Source organism: Petromyzon marinus, chromosome 59 (assembly GCF_048934315.1).
Source record: "Petromyzon marinus isolate PM22_M1 ecotype Great Lakes invasive population chromosome 59, UKy_Petmar_22M1.pri1.0, whole genome shotgun sequence".
In the NCBI taxonomy this organism is placed as follows: domain Eukaryota; kingdom Metazoa; phylum Chordata; class Hyperoartia; order Petromyzontiformes; family Petromyzontidae; genus Petromyzon; species Petromyzon marinus.
Window position 1 is genome coordinate 1,040,972 of NC_133725.1, and position 18,823 is coordinate 1,059,794.

The 18,823-nt window shown below is 50.0% G+C and overlaps 1 protein-coding gene across 3 annotated transcripts in view; it reads left to right on the forward strand.

Annotated features, from left to right (window-relative positions):
- LOC116955308 (discoidin domain-containing receptor 2-like) overlaps positions 1–18,823 on the forward strand; it is a 124,022-nt gene that overhangs the window by 45,064 nt on the left and 60,135 nt on the right. The window lies entirely within an intron of this gene.

The window sequence follows — 18,823 nt, forward strand, 5'->3', positions numbered from 1 at the left end:
CTGCAGCTGCGGCGAGGGGAGGGGCGACGTTCAGCCTCCTCTCTACATCTCTCTTTACATCTCTCTATCTCTACATATCTCTACATCTCTCTCTACATCTCTCTATCTCTCTCTACATCTCTCTCTTTACATCTCTCTCTACATCTCTCTACATCTCTCTACATCTCTCTCTACATCTCTCTACATCTCTCTCTACATCTCTCTCTTTACATCTCTCTCTACATCTCTCTACATCTCTCTCTACATCTCTCTACATCTCTCTCTACATCTCTCTCTGTCTCTACATCTCTCTATCTCTCTACATATCTCTATCTCTATCTACATCTCTCTACATATCTCTCTCTACATCTCTATCTCTCTCTACATATCTCTCTACATCTTTCTACATCTCTCTCTACATCTCTCTACATCTCTCTACATATCTCTCTACATCTCTCTCTACATATCTCTATACATCTTTCTACATCTCTCTCTACATCTCTCTCTACATCTCTCTACATCTCTCTACATATCTCTCTCTACATCTCTCTCTACATCTCTCTCTACATATATCTCTCTCTACATCTCTCTCCATCTCTCTACATCTCTCTCTACATCTCTCTATTTTTCTACATCTCTCTACATCTCTCTACATCTCTCTACATATCTCTCTCTACATCTCTCTACATCTCTCTCTCTACAGCTATCTCTCTCTCTACATCTCTCTATCTCTCTATCTCTCTACATCTCTCTACAGCTATCTCTCTCTACATCTCTATCTCTCTATCTCTCTACATCTCTCTATCTCTCTCTCTACATCTCTCTATCTCTACATCTCTCTACATCTCTCTACATATCTTTCTCTACATATCTCTATCTTTCTATCTCTCTCTACATCTCTCTATCTCTATACATATCTCTCTCTACAGCTATCTCTCTCTCCATCTCTCTCCATCTCTCTCCATCTCTCTATCTCTCTCCATCTCTCTATCTCTCTCTATCTACATCTATCATTCTCTCTATCTCTCTCTATCTCTCTCCAGCTCTCTCTATCTCTCTCCATCTAGCTATCTCTCTATCTCTCTCTCTCCATCTAGCTATCTCTCTCCATCTATCTATCTCTATCTCTCTCTCCATCTAGCTATCTCTCTCTATCTCTCTCTATCTCTATTTCCATCTAGCTATCTCTCTCTCCATCTCTCTCTCTATCTCTCTCTCCATCTAGCTATCTCTCTATCTCTCTCTATATCTCTATCTCTCTCCAGCTCTCTCTATCTCTCTCCATCTAGCTATCTCTCCAGCTCTCTCTCTCCAGCTCTCTCTATCTCTCCATCTATCTATCTCTATCTCTCTCTCCATCTAGCTATCTCTCTCTATCTCTCTCTATCTCTATTTCCATCTAGCTATCTCTCTCTCCATCTCTCTCTCTATCTCTCTCTCCATCTAGCTATCTCTCTATCTCTCTCTATATCTCTATCTCTCTAGCTCTCTCTATCTCTCTCCATCTAGCTATCTCTCCAGCTCTCTCTCTCCAGCTCTCTCTATCTCTCTATCTCTCTCTCTCTCCATCTAGCTATCTCTCCAGCTCTCTCTCTCTCCAGCTCTCTCTATCTCTCTCTCCATCTAGCTATCTCTCTAGCTCTCTCTATCTCTCTCTATCGCTCTCTCTCCATCTAGCTATCTCTCTAGCTATCTCTATCTCTCTCTGGTTATCTCTCTCCATCTAGCTATCTCTCTAGCTATCTCTATCTCTCTCTCTCCATCTAGTTATCTCTCTAGCTCTCTCTATCTCTCTCTATCTCTCTCTCCATCTAGCTATCTCTCTAGCTATCTCTATCTCTCTCTGGTTATCTCTCTCCATCTAGCTATCTCTCTAGCTATCTCTATCTCTCTCTCTCCATCTAGTTATCTCTCTAGCTCTCTCTATCTCTCTCTATCTCTCTCTCCATCTAGCTATCTCTCTAGCTATCTCTATCTCTCTCTGGTTATCTCTCTCCATCTAGCTATCTCTCTAGCTATCTCCAGCTCTCTCTATCTCTCTCTCCATATAGCTATCTCTCTAGCTCTCTCTATCTAGCTCTCTCTGTTTATCTTTCTCTATCTAGCTATCTCTCCAGCTCTCTCTCTCCAGCTCTCTCTATCTCTCCATCTAGCTCTCTTTCTAGCTATTTCTCTAGCTCTCTCTCTGGTTATCTCTCTCTATCTAGCTATCTCTCCAGCTCTCTCTATCTCTCTCCAGCTCTCTCTATCTCTCCATCTCTCGCTCTCTAGCTATCTCTCTAGCTCTCTCTCTCTGGTTATCTCTCTCTAGCTATCTCTCCAGCTCTCTCTATCTCTCTATCTCTCCATCTAGCTATCTCTCTAGCTATCTCTCTCTGGTTATCTCTCTCTAGCTATTTCTCTGGTTATCTCTCTCTAGCTATTTCTCTGGTTATCTCTCTCTATCTCTCTCTCTAGCTATCTCTCTAGCTATCTCTCTATCTCTCTCTTTGGTTATCTCTCTATCTCTCTCTATCTCTCTCTCTAGCTATCTCTCTATCTCTCTCTCTGGTTATCTCTCCCTGTGGCACTCTCTCTCTCTCTCTGTCTGGTAAGTTGACACTTTTCCTACAGCAAAACCACAGGGATACTGAATTAGAGACAGAGCCAGTGGTGGAAATTCCACATTCCTATGGCGGGGGTGGGGGAGGGGACGAGTGTACCCATAGGACAACCTCTGTTGCCTCCCTCCTACCCCATCCTAAAGACAAAGGTCCCCCATATGGGTTTTCACAGATTCACGGGGCAAGTGCTGTTAGCGAGCATCTATGAAGGCTACCGGCACTGTGGCACACGAGGGGGTGGGTGGCCAGCACCAAGCCGGGCCGCCTTTGTCTACCCAGTGGCGATGTTTACACAGCGCACCAAGTACTCATTTGAGGCTGAGTGGACCTAGGAGACACACACAGTAACACAGACAGCAGTCACACACACAGACACACACAGAAACACACATACACACACACAGACACACACAGACATACAACAACAACCGCCATTCGCCACTAAGTGGCGGTGACGTCACCACGACGCTTGTGCCAGGCCATGTGCACCTTGAGGCCACGTGAAGTGTCGAACGCCCGCTGGCAGGAGGTCACGGGGCAGACCCAGGTGCCACGGGTCGACTGACTGAGATGACTGGCTGATGCACCACCTGTGCCCCCTACTGTGCCAACCTGCTGTGCTTTAGCCACCCGGCGCTCCGCTCGTTGTTGTGAGCGTCGCTCCTCCGTCCTCCGTTGTTGTTGGAGGGCGACTGCCTCCAACTACCCAGTAGCGTCCTTCACGAGCCTCCTCCACAGAGGCCGATCTTGACACCGCTGGTACCAGTCATCGGCAAGTCCACTCAGCTCCACGTCCTCCTGCACCACATCACTCCATCTCTTCTCTAGCCCGTGCCGCGCCCGTTTAGCCCCCTCAATCCGGCTGAACAAAAGCTGTTTCGGCATGCGGTGGCTGGGCATGCAAGCTACATGACCCAGCCATAGCAGCCTTGCCCGCCGGAGGAGCTCACCGATGGGACCTTGCCCAGATATTTCAAGGATTTGTGAGCTCCTCATACAATCCAGCCTGGTTAAACCCAGGATGGATCGTAGGCAGGCTAGCCTAAATGTTTCTAACCGGCGAAGATGTTCCATTAGGGGGGTCCACGTTTCGCAAACAAAAGCTGTTTCGGCATGCGGTGGCTGGGCATGCGGGCTACATGACCAGCGGACACACACACAGACAGTGGTATCCGCAGGGAGGGAGGCAGAGATGATCATTGGGCTGTCTCCCCCACCGCCCCCATCACGACCTGGAGTTGAACTCGCGGCTGCCAACTGGGAGCCCCCCACCCTGCACCGCGCCGAGACAACAAGGCACGTGGCGTTCACGTCACGTGCTGGCAGTCGTGGTGGTGTCGAGTGCGTTGTTTCAGAGTCACGCACACACTACACAGTACACACTGCACTACACAGTCTACACTACACAGTATACACTACACAGTATACTACACACTCTACACTACACTCTACACTACACAGTCTACACTACACAGTATACTACACACTCTACACTACACTCTAAACTACACAGTACACACTACACAGTCTACACTACACTCTCTACACTACACAGTACACACTACACTCTAGACACTACACAGTACACTACACTACACAGTACACACTACACTCTAGATACTACACTACACAGTATACACTACACACTCTACACTACACTACACAGTACACACTACACTCTAGACACTACACAGTACACACCACTACACAGTACACACTCTACACTACACAGTACACACTACACTCTAGACACTACACTACACTCTACACTACACAGTACACACTACACACTCTACACTACACTCTACACTACACACTCTAAACTACACACTCTACACCACACTCTAGACACTACACTACACAGTATACTACAGACTGTACACTACACACTCTACACTACACAGTATACTACAGACTCTACACTACACAGTAAACTACACAGTACACTACACACTACACTACACACTCTACACAGTACACTACACACTCTACACTACACAGTACACTACACACTCTACAGTCTACACTATACTCTACACGCACTCTACACTATACTACATACTTTACATTACACACACGGTACACGACACTACACAATCGACACACACACTACACTACATACACTACACTACATACACTACACTATACGTACTACACTATGCAAGACAAAGATCCCCCGTATAGCCTTAACAGACTGTCGGGGCAAGTGCTGTGAGTGAGCACCTATGAAGGCCGGAACGGTACACGAGGGGGGGGGGGGGGGGTGGCCAGCACCACGCCCCGGCCGCCTTTGTCTCTCCAGCGGCGATGTTTACACACCGCACCAGGCGCTCATTGGAGGCTGAGTCGACCTAGGGGAGGCCCAGGACCGGTTCAGATAATCGTCAACGGTGTTGGCCGTGAGCGCGAATCGAACTCGGGTCATAGTCGGCTTTCGTAGCGCAACGCGCTAACCGCTGCCCCACCGCTCCCCACGTAGCACAAAGACAAAGGTGCCCCGTATAGCCCTCACGGACTGTTGGTGGACAATCAGTGCCGTCAGTCACGCGCGCGTCGCGGCAGTCGTGTCCAGGGAGAGAGAGGGGAGGAGATAGTGAGAGGAGTGGGAGAGGGAGAGAGAGGGGAGGAGAGAGTGAGAGGAGTGGGAGAGGGAGAGAGAGGGAGGAGAGAGTGAGAGGAGTGGGAGAGGGAGGGAGAGGGGAGGAGAGAGTGAGAGGAGTGGGAGAGGGAGGGAGAGGGGAGGAGAGAGTGAGAGGAGTGGGAGAGGGAGAGAGAGGGGAGGAGAGAGTGAGAGGAGTGGGAGAGGGAGAGAGAGGGGAGGAGAGAGTGAGAGGAGTGGGAGAGGGAGGGAGAGGGGAGGAGAGAGTGAGAGGAGTGGGAGAGGGAGGGAGAGGGGAGGAGAGAGTGAGAGGAGTGGGAGAGGGAGAGAGAGGGGAGGAGAGAGTGAGAGGAGTGGGAGAGGGAGGGGAGGAGAGAGTGAGAGGAGTGGGAGAGGGAGAGAGAGGGGAGGAGAGAGTGAGAGGAGTGGGAGAGGGAGGGAGAGGGGAGGAGAGAGTGAGAGGAGTGGGAGAGGGAGAGAGAGGGGAGGAGAGAGTGAGAGGAGTGGGAGAGGGAGGGAGAGGGGAGGAGAGAGTGAGAGGAGTGGGAGAGGGAGGGAGAGGGGAGGAGAGAGTGAGAGGAGTGGGGAGGGAGGGAGAGGGGAGGAGAGAGTGAGAAGAGTGGGAGAGGGAGGGAGAGGGGAGGAGAGAGTGAGAGGAGTGGGGAGGGAGGGAGAGGGGAGGAGAGAGTGAGAGGAGTGGGAGAGAGAGGGGAGGAGAGAGTGAGAGGAGTGGGAGAGGGAGAGAGAGGGGAGGAGAGAGTGAGAGGAGTGGGAGAGGGAGAGAGAGGGGAGGAGAGAGTGAGAGGAGTGGGAGAGGGAGGGAGAGGGGAGGAGAGAGTGAGAGGAGTGGGAGAGGGAGGGAGAGGGGAGGAGAGAGTGAGAGGAGTGGGAGAGGGAGGGAGAGGGGAGGAGAGAGTGAGAGGAGTGGGGAGGGAGGGAGAGGGGAGGAGAGAGTGAGAGAGTGGGAGAGAGAGGGGAGGAGAGAGTGAGAGGAGTGGGAGAGGGAGGGAGAGGGGAGGAGAGAGTGAGAGGAGTGGGAGAGGGAGGGAGAGGGGAGGAGAGAGTGAAAGGAGTGGGAGAGGAAGGGAGAGGGGAGGAGAGAGTGAGAGGAGTGGGGAGGGAGAGGGGGCGGGCGAGAGAGATTGGGAAGGAGAGGGGGGGTAGAGATTGGAGAGAGAGAGTGGAGAGAGCGGTATCTCTCTCGAGCGTTTTGAGTTGTAAAACACTTTCATTGCTGCCAGCAGCGAAAGCACTGGAGCCGATTTCGATACAAAGTCACGTGGAGTACAACGTCACGTGTGCACGTCACAGACACTACCCACGTGGCACGTGGCGCTTCACGTGCCACGCGCAACACGAACACCGGAGTAACTGACAAAAGCAAAACATTACAGTAAGATTTGGTACAGTACACAAAATTCAAAAACTAGTATCTTGCACTAAAAACGAATTACCTAAATTATCAACAGAAGGTGTATATCGGATAAATTGTTTGTGGCAGATGCTATATTGGGCAGACGGGATGTAACATCAGCATAAGACTAAAAGAACACCAAAGAAATATTAAATTATCTCAAACACAACTGTCGGCAGTGGCAGAACATGCTTGTCAACAAGGACACTCAATTGATTTTGATAACGTTGAAGTGTTGTGTAAAAGTAATTATTACTGGCAAAGACTAATTAGAGAATCCATTGAAATTGAGAGAAATAGAAATAACTTTAATCGCTCTGACAGCTGCAGGCTTAGTGTGGCTTCGAAGCGTATTATTAAATAATACATATTAAAATTCTTTATAGGGGAAACACATACTAATTAACAGATTACTAACGTAGCATATAATCACAATAACACACATTACAACTAATTACTAATCTACAACTTATTACTAATCATAACCATTGACTGATTATCAATCGATTATATAATCACAATACCCCCCTTCTGCCTCAAATCACTGGACCTGAAATGAGTTAAGTGATGACGTCAACCTGCTGCTCTGTTTAAAACCGGGAGCAAGTGAGGGCTTTACCATTCTGGCGAATTGCCTGATGATGCTGGATGTAATTACCAGCGAAACGTCGTACTACGCAAACTGTAAATGTTGTGGATTCACGCTTCAACACACCGGTGGGCTAAAGTAGTGAATTATTTGTCTTTTGTCAACGTGACACACTTTTATGCTGATTGGCCGTGTCGGGTGGTGGAGGGTTACGACACATTTATAAACAACGCGATCTAACCCAAAACCCTTTATTATGACTAAGTATACCAAGTTTGCAGTGGATACCACATTGGGAAGCGGGTAAAAATTGAGTTACCAGATTTGAGGATACATCAACAAGGATAAAAATTGAGTTACCAGATTTGAGGATACATCAACAACGATGAAAATTGAGTTACCAGATTTGAGGATACATCAACAACGATAAAAATTGAGTTACCAGATTTGAGGATACATCAACAACGATAAAAATTGAGTTACCAGATTTGAGGTTACATCAACAACGATAAAAATTGAGTTACCAGATTTGAGGATACATCAACAATGATAAAAATTGAGTTACCAGATTTGAGGATACATCAACAACGATAAAAATTGAGTTACCAGATTTGAGGATACATCAACATCGATAAAAATTGAGTTACCAGATTTGAGGATACATCAACAACGATAAAAATTGAGTTACCAGATTTGAGGATACATCAACAACGATAAAAATTGAGTTACGAGATTTGAGGATACATCAACAACGATAAAAATTGAGTTACGAGATTTGAGAATACATCAACAACGATAAAAATTGAGTTACCAGATTTGAAGATACATCAACAACGATAAAAATTGAGTTACGAGATTTGAGGATACATCAACAACGATAAAAATTGAGTTACCAGATTTGAGGATACATCAACAACGATTGAAATTGAGTTACCAGATTTGAGGATACATCAACAACGATAGAAATTAAGTTACCAGATTTGAGGATACATCAACAACGATAAAAATTGATTTACCAGATTTGAGGATACATCAACAACGATAAAAATTGAGTTACCAGATTTGAGGATACATCAACAACGATAGAAATTGAGTTACCAGATTTGAGGATACATCAACAACGATAGAAATTGAGTTACCAGATTTGAGGATACATCAACAACGATAAAAATTGAGTTACCAGATTTGAGGATACATCAACAACGATAAAAATTGAGTTACCAGATTTGAGGATACATCAACAACGATAGAAATTGAGTTACCAGATTTGAGGATACATCAACAACGATAGAAATTGAGTTACCAGATTTGAGGATACATCAACAACGATAGAAATTGAGTTACCAAATTTGAGGATGCATCAACAACGATAGAAATTGAGTTACGAGATTTGAGGATACATCAACAACGATAAAAATTGATTTACCAGATTTGAGGATACATCAACAACGATAAAAATTGAGTTACCAGATTTGAGGATACATCAACAACGATAGAAATTGAGTTACCAGATTTGAGGATACATCAACAACGATAAAAATTGAGTTACGAGATTTGAGGATACTTCACCAATGATAAAAATTGAGTTACCAGATTTGAGGATACATCAACAACGATAGAAATTGAGTTACCAGATTTGAGGATACATCAACAACGATAAAAATTGATTTACCAGATTTGAGGATACATCAACAACGATAAAAATTGAGTTACCAGATTTGAGGATACATCAACAACGATAGAAATTGAGTTACCAGATTTGAGGATACATCAACAACGATAAAAATTGATTTACCAGATTTGAGGATACATCAACAACGATAAAAATTGAGTTACCAGATTTGAGGATACATCAACAACGATAGAAATTGAGTTACCAGATTTGAGGATGCATCACCAACGATAGAAATTGAGTTACCAGATTTGAGGATACATCAACAACGATAGAAATTGAGTTACCAGATTTGAGGATACATCAACAACGATAGAAATTGAGTTACCAGATTTGAGGATACATCAACAACGATAGAAATTGAGTTACCAGATTTGAGGATACATCAACAACGATAGAAATTGAGTTACCAGATTTGAGGATACATCAACAACGATAGAAATTGAGTTACCAGATTTGAGGATACATCAACAACGATAGAAATTGAGTTACCAGATTTGAGGATATATCAACAACGATAGAAATTGAGTTACCAGATTTGAGGATACATCAACAACGATAAAAATTGAGTTTCCAGATTTGAGGATACATCAACAACGATAGAAATTGAGTTACCAGATTTGAGGATACATCAACAACGATAAAAATTGAGTTTCCAGATTTGAGGATACATCAACAACGATAGAAATTGAGTTACCAGATTTGAGGATACATCAACAACGATAAAAATTGAGTTACCAGATTTGAGGATACATCAACAACGATAAAAATTGAGTTACCAGATTTGAGGATACATCAACAACGATAAAAATTGAGTTACCAGATTTGAGGATACATCAACAACGATAGAAATTGAGTTACCAGATTTGAGGATACATCAACAACGATAGAAATTGAGTTACCAGATTTGAGGATACATCAACAACGATAAAAATTGAGTTACCAGATTTGAGGATACATCAACAACGATAGAAATTGAGTTACGAGATTTGAGGATACATCAACAACGATAGACAGAGTGAGGAGCAGAGCTCACGCGAGTCCGGCGACTCCCGGGGGGGGTTGGGGGAGAGACTCGGCTGAGCCACACGGCCGAGGGCAGCGTCCAGTGCGGAAGGGAAAGGTGGGGGGAGAAAGTGAGAGAGTTAGGGAGGGAGATAAAGAGTGGGGAGGGAGAGGGGGAGAGGGAGGTGGGGGAGGGAGTGAGAGAGTTAGGGAGAGAGATAAAGAGTGGGGAGGGAGAGTGATAGGGGGAGGGAGTGAGGGGGGTGCTGGGAGAGAAAGTGACAGAGGGAGAGGGAGGGAGTTAGGGAGAGTGGGGGTGAGTGTGACGAGTGAATGAGAGAAGAGTGAATGAGAGATAAAGGGAGACGGGGGGGGGGGAGTTTGATTGCCGCGTTGCGACTTCTCACGTGTCCCAGCGTCGGACTCGAGGCGCCGTCTCCCCACTCACCCACCCACTCACCCACCCACTCACCCACCCACTCACCCACCCACTCACCCACCCACTCACCCACCCAATCACTCACCCACCCACTCACCCACCCACTCACCCACCCACTCACCCACCCACTCACCCACCCACCCACTCACCCACCCACTCACCCACTCACCCACCAGCTCACCCACTCACCCATCCGCTCACCCACTCACCCACCCACTCACCCACCCACTCACCCACCCACTCACCCACCCACTCACCCACCCACTCACCCACCCAATCACTCACCCACCCACTCACCCACCCACTCACCCACCCACTCACCCACCCACTCACCCACCCACTCACCCACCCACCCACTCACCCACCCACTCACCCACTCACCCACCAGCTCACCCACTCACCCATCCGCTCACCCACTCACCCACCCACTCACCCACCCACCCACTCACCCACCGGCTCACCCACCCACTCACCCACCCACTCACCCGCTCACCCACCCACCCGCTCACCCACCCACCCGCTCACCCACCCGCTCACCCACCCACTCACCTGCTCACCCACCCACCCGCTCACCCACCCGCTCACCCACCCACTCACCCACCCACTCACCCACCCACCCACTCACCCACCCACTCACCCACCCACTCACTCACCCACTCACCCACCTGCTCACCCACCCGCTCACCCACTCACCCACCCGCTCACCCACCCACTCACCCACCCACTCACTCACTCACTCACCCACCCACTCACCCACTCACCCACTCACCCACCCACTCACCCACTCACCCACCCACTCACCCACCCACTCACCCACCCGCTCACCCACTCACCCACCCACTCACCCACCCTCCCACTTACTCACCCACCCACTCACTCACCCACTCACCCACCCACTCACCCACCCACTCACCCACTCACCCACCCACTCACCCAACCGCTCACCCACTCACCCACCCGCTCACCCACTCACCCACCCACTCACCCACCCACCCACTCACCCACCCACTCACTCACTCACTCACCCACTCACTCACCCACCCACCCACTCACCCACCCACTCACTCACTCACCCACTCACTCACCCACCCACCCACTCACCCACCCACTCACTCACTCACCCACCCACCCACTCACCCACCCACTCACTCACCCACTCACCCACCCACCCACCCACTCACTCACCCACCCACTCACTCACCCACCCACCCACTCATCCACCCACTCACCCACTCACCCACCCACCCACTCACTCACCCACCCACCCACTCACCCACCCACTCATCCACCCACTCACCCACCCACTCACCCACTCACCCACCCACCCACCCCCGAGTGTGCCGGGCGCTGCGTCTCACAGCTGCGCCGCGCTAACGGAGCGAGCGGCGCTGCTGCTTCGGCGAGCCCCGGGGACCGCGCCTGTTGATAGTGGAGGGGGGTGGTGGAGGGGGTGGTGGTGGGGGGTGGTGGTGGGGGGTGGTGGGTGGTGGTGGGGGGTGGTGTAGGGGGTGGTGTGGGGGGTGGTGGTGGGGGGTGGGGGCCGCCGCCGGCCGGGCTCTGAGCGAGGCCTCTGGGGCCCCCCGAGGCCCTCGCGGTCACGGCCAGCGAGGGGCGGGGCGGGGGGTGTGGACCTTGGCCCCATCAGGGAGGTGAACACGAGGGGAGGGGTCACGATGGCGGTGTTGGTACAACAGACGGCGATGTCCACTAGTATACACATAGACTCGTATGTATACTAACAAATACTACTTTATATTAGTATATTTGTACTAGTATATACTACCAAGTACTAGTATATATTAGTTTATATGTACTAGTATATATTAGTATATATGGACTAGTATACATACTAACAAATACTAGTTTATATTAGTATATATACTAGTATACATACTAACAAATACTAGTTTATATTAGTATATACTAGTATACATACTAACAAATACTAGTTTATATTAGTATATATGTACTAGTATATATACTAACAAATACTAGTATATATTAGTATATTTGTACTAGTATATATTAGTATATATATACTAGTACATACATACTAACAAATACTAGTTTATATTAGTATATATAGTAGTATATATTAGTATATATATCGCCGTGTCGTGCATCCCTCCGCCACCCGCCCCCGGTCACCGCGTGGCGAGCCTCTCAGCGTCGTCCGTGCTTCACGCCACGGCAACCTCACTCATCCCCCGTGAGAATAATAATAATGATTAATATCATAATTAATATCATAATAAATATTATAGTAAAATGAAAATGATACTAAAAATAAGAAATAAACTGTCGAAGTTATAAAAAAAAATGTAATTTTTTATTTATTTACGAATACCGTAGCGTCGGTGGTGGTGTGTGTGTGGGAGGCTGGGCTGGTGAACAATGCCAGATGATGATGATGATCGCTCCGCGTTGTGCATCATCGTCGAGAGAGGAGGGGGTGGGGAGGGCGCCTGTGAACATCTGCGACACTTCAGCACCATCGCTTCAAGCAGAGCCTCCTGCTGCTGATGATGCTGATGATGCTGATGATGCTGATGATGATGATGAGACACTCAACGTCGAAGCCGGTCCCTTACCGATTTGCTTTTTGCTGAAGCAGAGAGACAAAGACGTGAAGGAGGTGGAATCATTCGCCGAGGAATCTTTCACTGAGACAAAACGGTGACGCCGGGATTTTTGGGACGATCCTCATCATCATCGTCGTATTCATCATCCTCACCGAGTCTCATGGCTCAGTTTTCAAGAGGGTCCTGCCCACATTTCTCGCAGTTCGTGGTCACGGTGGCTAGGAGATGTTAATTCCATCGCCTGGTGTGCAGGAGGTCGTGGGATCGATCCCGACCCTGACGCCAGCTGCTGTATATTTGGAGTTTGCGTGTCTCTCTCTCTCTCATCATCACGGTGGCTATGCGATGTTAACTACCTCGCCTGGTGTACAGGAGGTCGTGGGTTCGATCCCAACCCTGACGCCTGCTGCTGTATATTTGGAGTTTGCGTATCTCTCTCTCATCATCATCACGGTGGCTATGAGATGTTAACTACCTCGCCTGGTATACAGGAGGTCGTGGGCTCGATCCCGACCCTGACGCCTGCTGCTGTATATTTGGAGTTTGCGGTGTCTCTCTCATCATCACGGTGGCTATGAGATATTAACTACCTCGCCTGGTGTGCAGGAGGTCGTGGGTACGATCCCGACCCTGACGCCTGCTGCTGTAATTTGCGTGTCTCTCTCATCATCATCACGGTGGCTAGGAGATGTTAACCACCTCGCCTGGTGTACAGGAGGTTGTGGGTACGATCTCAACCCTGACGACTGCTGCTGTAATTTGCGTGTCTCCCTCTCTCTCCACGGTGTCGCGTGGATTTTGTCCTCCGGCTCCTCCGGGTTTTCCCCTCCACATTTAGAATCGACGTGCAGTGTTTCTCATTCTTCTTCTTAGGAGTGTGAGAGAGAGTGAACACGTGGTTTAGGAGTGTGTGTGTGTGAGAGAGTGAACACGTGGTTTAGGAGTGTGTGTGTGTGTGAGAGAGAGTGAACACGTGGTTTAGGAGTGTGTGTGTGTGAGAGTGAACACGTGGTTTAGGAGTGTGTGTGTGTGTAAGAGAGTGAACACATGGTTTAGGAGTGTGTGTGTGTGAGAGAGAGAGTGAACACGTGGTTTAGGAGTGTGTGTGAGAGTGTGTAAGAGAGTGAACACGTGGTTTAGGAGTGAGAGTGTGTGAGAGAGTGAACACGTGGTTTAGGAGTGTGTGTGTGTAAGAGAGTGAACACGTGGTTTAGGAGTGTGTGTGTGTGTGTAAGAGAGTGAACACGTGGTTTAAGAGTGTGTGTGTGTGAGAGAGAGTGAACACGTGGTTTAAGAGTGTGTGTGAGAGTGTGTGAGAGAGTGAACACGTGGTTTAGGAGTGTGTGTGTGTAAGAGAGTGAACACGTGGTTTAGGAGTGTGTGTGTGTGAGAGTGAACACGTGGTTTAGGAGTGTGTGTGTGTGTAAGAGAGTGAACACGTGGTTTAGGAGTGTGTGAGAGTGAACACGCGGTTTAGGAGTGTGTGTGAGAGAGAGTGAACACGTGGTTTAGGAGTGTGTGAGAGAGAGAGTAAACACGTGGTTTAGGAGTGTGTGAGAGAGAGTGAACACGTGGTTTAGGAGTGTGTGTGTGAGTGAACACGTGGTTTAGGAGTGTGTGAGTTAGAGTGAACACGTGGTTTACGAGTGTGTGAGAGAGAGTGAACACGTGGTTTAGGATTGTGTGAGAGAGAGAGTGAACACGTGGTTTAGAAGTGTGAGTGTGTGTGAGAGAGAGTGAACACGTGGTTTAGGAGTGTGTGAGAGAGAGTGAACACGTGGTTTAGGAGTGTGTGTGAGAGAGTGAACACGTGGTTTAGAAGTGTGTGAGAGAGAGTGAACACGTGGTTTAGGAGTGTGTGAGAGAGAGTGAACACGTGGTTTAGGAGTGTGTGTGTGAGTGAACACGTGGTTTAGGAGTGTGTGCGTGTGAGTGAACACGTGGTTTAGGAGTGTGTGTGCGTGTGAGTGAACACGTGGTTTAGGAGTGTGTGTGCGTGTGAGTGAACACGTGGTTTAGGAGTGTGTGAGAGTGTGTGAGAGTGAACACGTGGTTTAGGAGTGTGTGTGTGAGCGCGTGTGCTGCTGACAGTCCCCTCCCACTGAGTGCATGAGTCACTCTTCTCTCTCTCTCTCAGCGCCACGGGACAGGTGCTCCGTGCCTCACACTCGCACCCAGCCTCGCTCTGTGCCCCCACTCTCTGTTCCTCGTACGCTCACCCACTCGCTCGTTTACTCGCTCACCCACCCGCTCGCTCACCCACCCGCTCGCTCACCCACCCGCTCGCTCACCCACCCGCTCGCTCACCCTCCCGCTCGCTCACCCACCCGCTCGCTCACCCACCCGCTCGCTCACCCACCCGCTCGCTCACCCACCCGCTCGCTCACCCACCAGCTCGCTCACCCACCCGCTCGCTCACCCACCCGCTCGCTCACCCACCCGCTCGCTCACCCACCCGCTCGCTCACCCACTCCCTCACCCACCCGCTCACTCGATCGCTCACCCACCCGCTCGCTCACCCACCCGCTCGCTCACCCACCCGCCCGCTCGCTCACTCACTCCCTCCCTCACCCACCCGCTCGCTCGTTCACTCACCCACTCACTCACTCTGTCGCTCACCCACTCACTCGCTGTATCACTCGATCACTCACTCGCTCACCCGCTCACTCGATCACTCACTCACTCGCTCTATGACTCGATCACTCACTCGCTCGCTCACCCACTCACTCGATCGCTCACCCACTGGCTCGCTCGCTCACTCGATCGCTCACCCACTGGGTCGCTCACTCACTCGATCGCTCACCCACTGGCTCGCTCGCTCACTCTGTCGCTCACCCATTGGCTCGCTCACTCGATGGCTCACCCGCTCACTCGTTCACTCACCCACTCGCTCACTCACTCACTCTGTCGCTCACCCACTCGCTCGCTCACCCATTGGCTCGCTCACTCACTCCGTCGCTCACCCACTGGGTCGCTCGCTCACTCGATGGCTCACCCACTTGCTCATCCGTGAGCTCTGACGGCTGGTAGTGGCAGCGAACGTCTCCCCGACGTGCGAGCCAGCTCAACGTGAGAGCGCGAGTCGGTTCACTGCCAGTGTGGGTGACGCGCAGCTAAGAATCTGAATGTTGATACCGGAGGAATCCGATGAGCTGTAAAGCTCTTTATATTTTTGTTATTTCCCACAGACGTCCAGTGGCCAGACGGCGGCGGCGCCTGTCCGCGTGGCGCGGCTTCGCCTGGGTTTGTGATCATCAGTGTTGGTCTCGATGCCGACTTCTTTCCCACGCGTGCGCGTGTGTGTGTGCACTAAAACGGGTTGCCCGGTGCGGTGGTGCAGTAAACATCGCCACGGGGGGAGACAAAGGCGGCCGTGCGTGGTTGCTGGCCACCACCCACAATGCCCTCGTGTGCCACAGTGGGGGTAGCCTTCGTAGATTGCTACTCGCTAACGGCACTTGCCCTTCCAGTCTGTTGAAGGCTATACGGGGGATCTCTTTGTGTGTGGGGAGCACGTGGCCTTAACGTGCACGTAGCCTGGCACAAGCGCCGTGGTGACGTGACCGCCGCTTAGTGGTGAATGGCGGTTGTTGTTGTTGTTGTGGTTGTGTGGGTGGCGATGGTGCAGTGGTTAGCGCTACGCTGCGCTACGAACCCGGCAAGAACCGAGTTCGATTCCCGCTCACGGCCACCAACCCCAGCAGTGACGAGTGTCTGAACCTGGTCCTGGGCCTCCCGTAACGTCGACTCAGCCTCAAACGAGTGCCTGGTGCGGTGTGGAGTGAACATCGCTACTGGGGGGGGAGACAACGGCGGCCAGGCGTGGTGCTGGCCCCCACGCCCCTCGTGTGCCACAGTGGCGGCAGCCTTCAAAGGCGCAGCTCCTCGCTCACAGCACCTGGCCCCAGCAGCAGCAGTAGCGATGATGAGGATCAGCAGCGATGATGATGACAGCAGCGATGATGATGATGATGGCAGTAGCGATGATGATCAGCAGCGATGATGATCAGCAGCGATGATGATGTAAGCAGCGATGATGATGATGATAGTAGCGATGATGATGACACCAGCGATGATGATGATCAGCAGCGATGATGATGATGGCACCAGCGATGATGATGATGATGGCAGTAGCGATGATGATGATGGCACCAGCGATGATGATGATGGCACCAGCGATGATGATGATGATGATGGCAGTAGCGATGATGATGATGGCACCAGCGATGATGATGATGGCACCAGCGATGATGATGATGATGATCAGCAGCGATGATAATGATCAGCAGCGATGATGATGATGGCAGTAGCGATGATGATGATCAGCAGCGATGATAATGATCAGCAGCGATGATGATGATGGCAGTAGCGATGATGATGATCAAGCAGCTCGATGTCCCAGTGTGGATGTCGTCTTGCTGCTGCTGCTGGCTACGACGAGCGGGCGTCAGCAGAGAGAGAGAGAGGAGAGAGTTCTCAGCAGAGAGAGAGGAGAGAGTTCTCAGCAGAGAGAGAGAGAGTTCTCAGCAGAGAGAGAGAGAGGAGAGAGTTCTCAGCAGAGAGAGAGAGGAGAGAGTTCTCAGCAGAGAGAGAGAGAGTTCTCAGCAGAGAGAGAGTTCTCAGCAGAGAGAGAGAGAGTTCTCAGCAGAGAGAGAGAGGAGAGAGTTCTCAGCAGAGAGAGAGGAGAGAGTTCTCAGCAGAGAGAGAGAGGAGAGAGTTCTCAGCAGAGAGAGAGAGTTCTCAGCAGAGAGAGAGAGAGGAGAGAGTTCTCAGCAGAGAGAGAGAGAGAGTTCTCAGCAGAGAGAGAGAGAGTTCTCAGCAGAGAGAGAGAGAGTTCTCAGCAGAGAGAGAGAGAGTTCTCAGCAGAGAGAGAGAGAGTTCTCAGCAGAGAGAGAGTTCTCAGCAGAGAGAGAGTTCTCAGCAGAGAGAGAGAGTTCTCAGCAGAGAGAGAGAGAGAGTTCTCAGCAGAGAGAGAGAGAGTTCTCAGCAGAGAGAGAGAGGAGAGAGTTCTCAGCAGAGAGAGAGAGAGTTCTCAGCAGAGAGAGAGAGAGTTCTCAGCAGAGAGAGAGAGAGTTCTCAGCAGAGAGAGAGAGAGTTCTCAGCAGAGAGAGAGAGGAGAGAGTTCTCAGCAGAGAGAGAGAGAGTTCTCAGCAGAGAGAGAGAGTTCTCAGCAGAGAGAGAGGAGAGAGTTCTCAGCAGAGAGAGAGTTCTCAGCAGAGAGAGAGTTCTCAGCAGAGAGAGAGAGTTCTCAGCAGAGAGAGAGAGGAGAGAGTTCTCAGCAGAGAGAGAGAGTTCTCAGCAGAGAGAGAGAGAGTTCTCAGCAGAGAGAGAGAGAGTTCTCAGCAGAGAGAGAGAGGAGAGAGTTCTCAGCAGAGGGAGAGAGGAGAGAGTTCTCAGCAGAGAGAGAGAGAGTTCACAGCAGAGAGAGAGAGGAGAGAGTTCTCAGCAGAGAGAGAGAGAGTTCTCAGCAGAGAGAGAGAGTTCTCAGCAGAGAGAGTTCTCAGCAGAGAGAGAGAGGAGAGCGTTCTCAGCAGAGAGAGAGAGAGTTCTCAGCAGAGAGAGAGAGAGTTCTCAGCAGAGAGAGAGAGTTCTCAGCAGAGAGAGAGAGGAGAGAGTTCTCAGCAGAGGGAGAGAGGAGAGAGTTCTCAGCAGAGAGAGAGAGTTCTCAGCAGAGAGAGAGAGGAGAGAGTTCTCAGCAGAGAGAGAGAGTTCTCAGCAGAGAGAGAGAGTTCTCAGCAGAGAGAGAGAGAGTTCTCAGCAGAGAGAGAGAGAGGAGAGAGTTCTCAGCAGAGAGAGAGGAGAGAGTTCTCAGCAGAGAGAGAGAGGAGAGAGTTCTCAGCAGAGAGAGAGAGTTCTCAGCAGAGAGAGAGAGTTCTCAGCAGAGAGAGAGAGAGGAGAGAGTTCTCAGCAGAGAGAGAGGAGAGAGTTCTCAGCAGAGAGA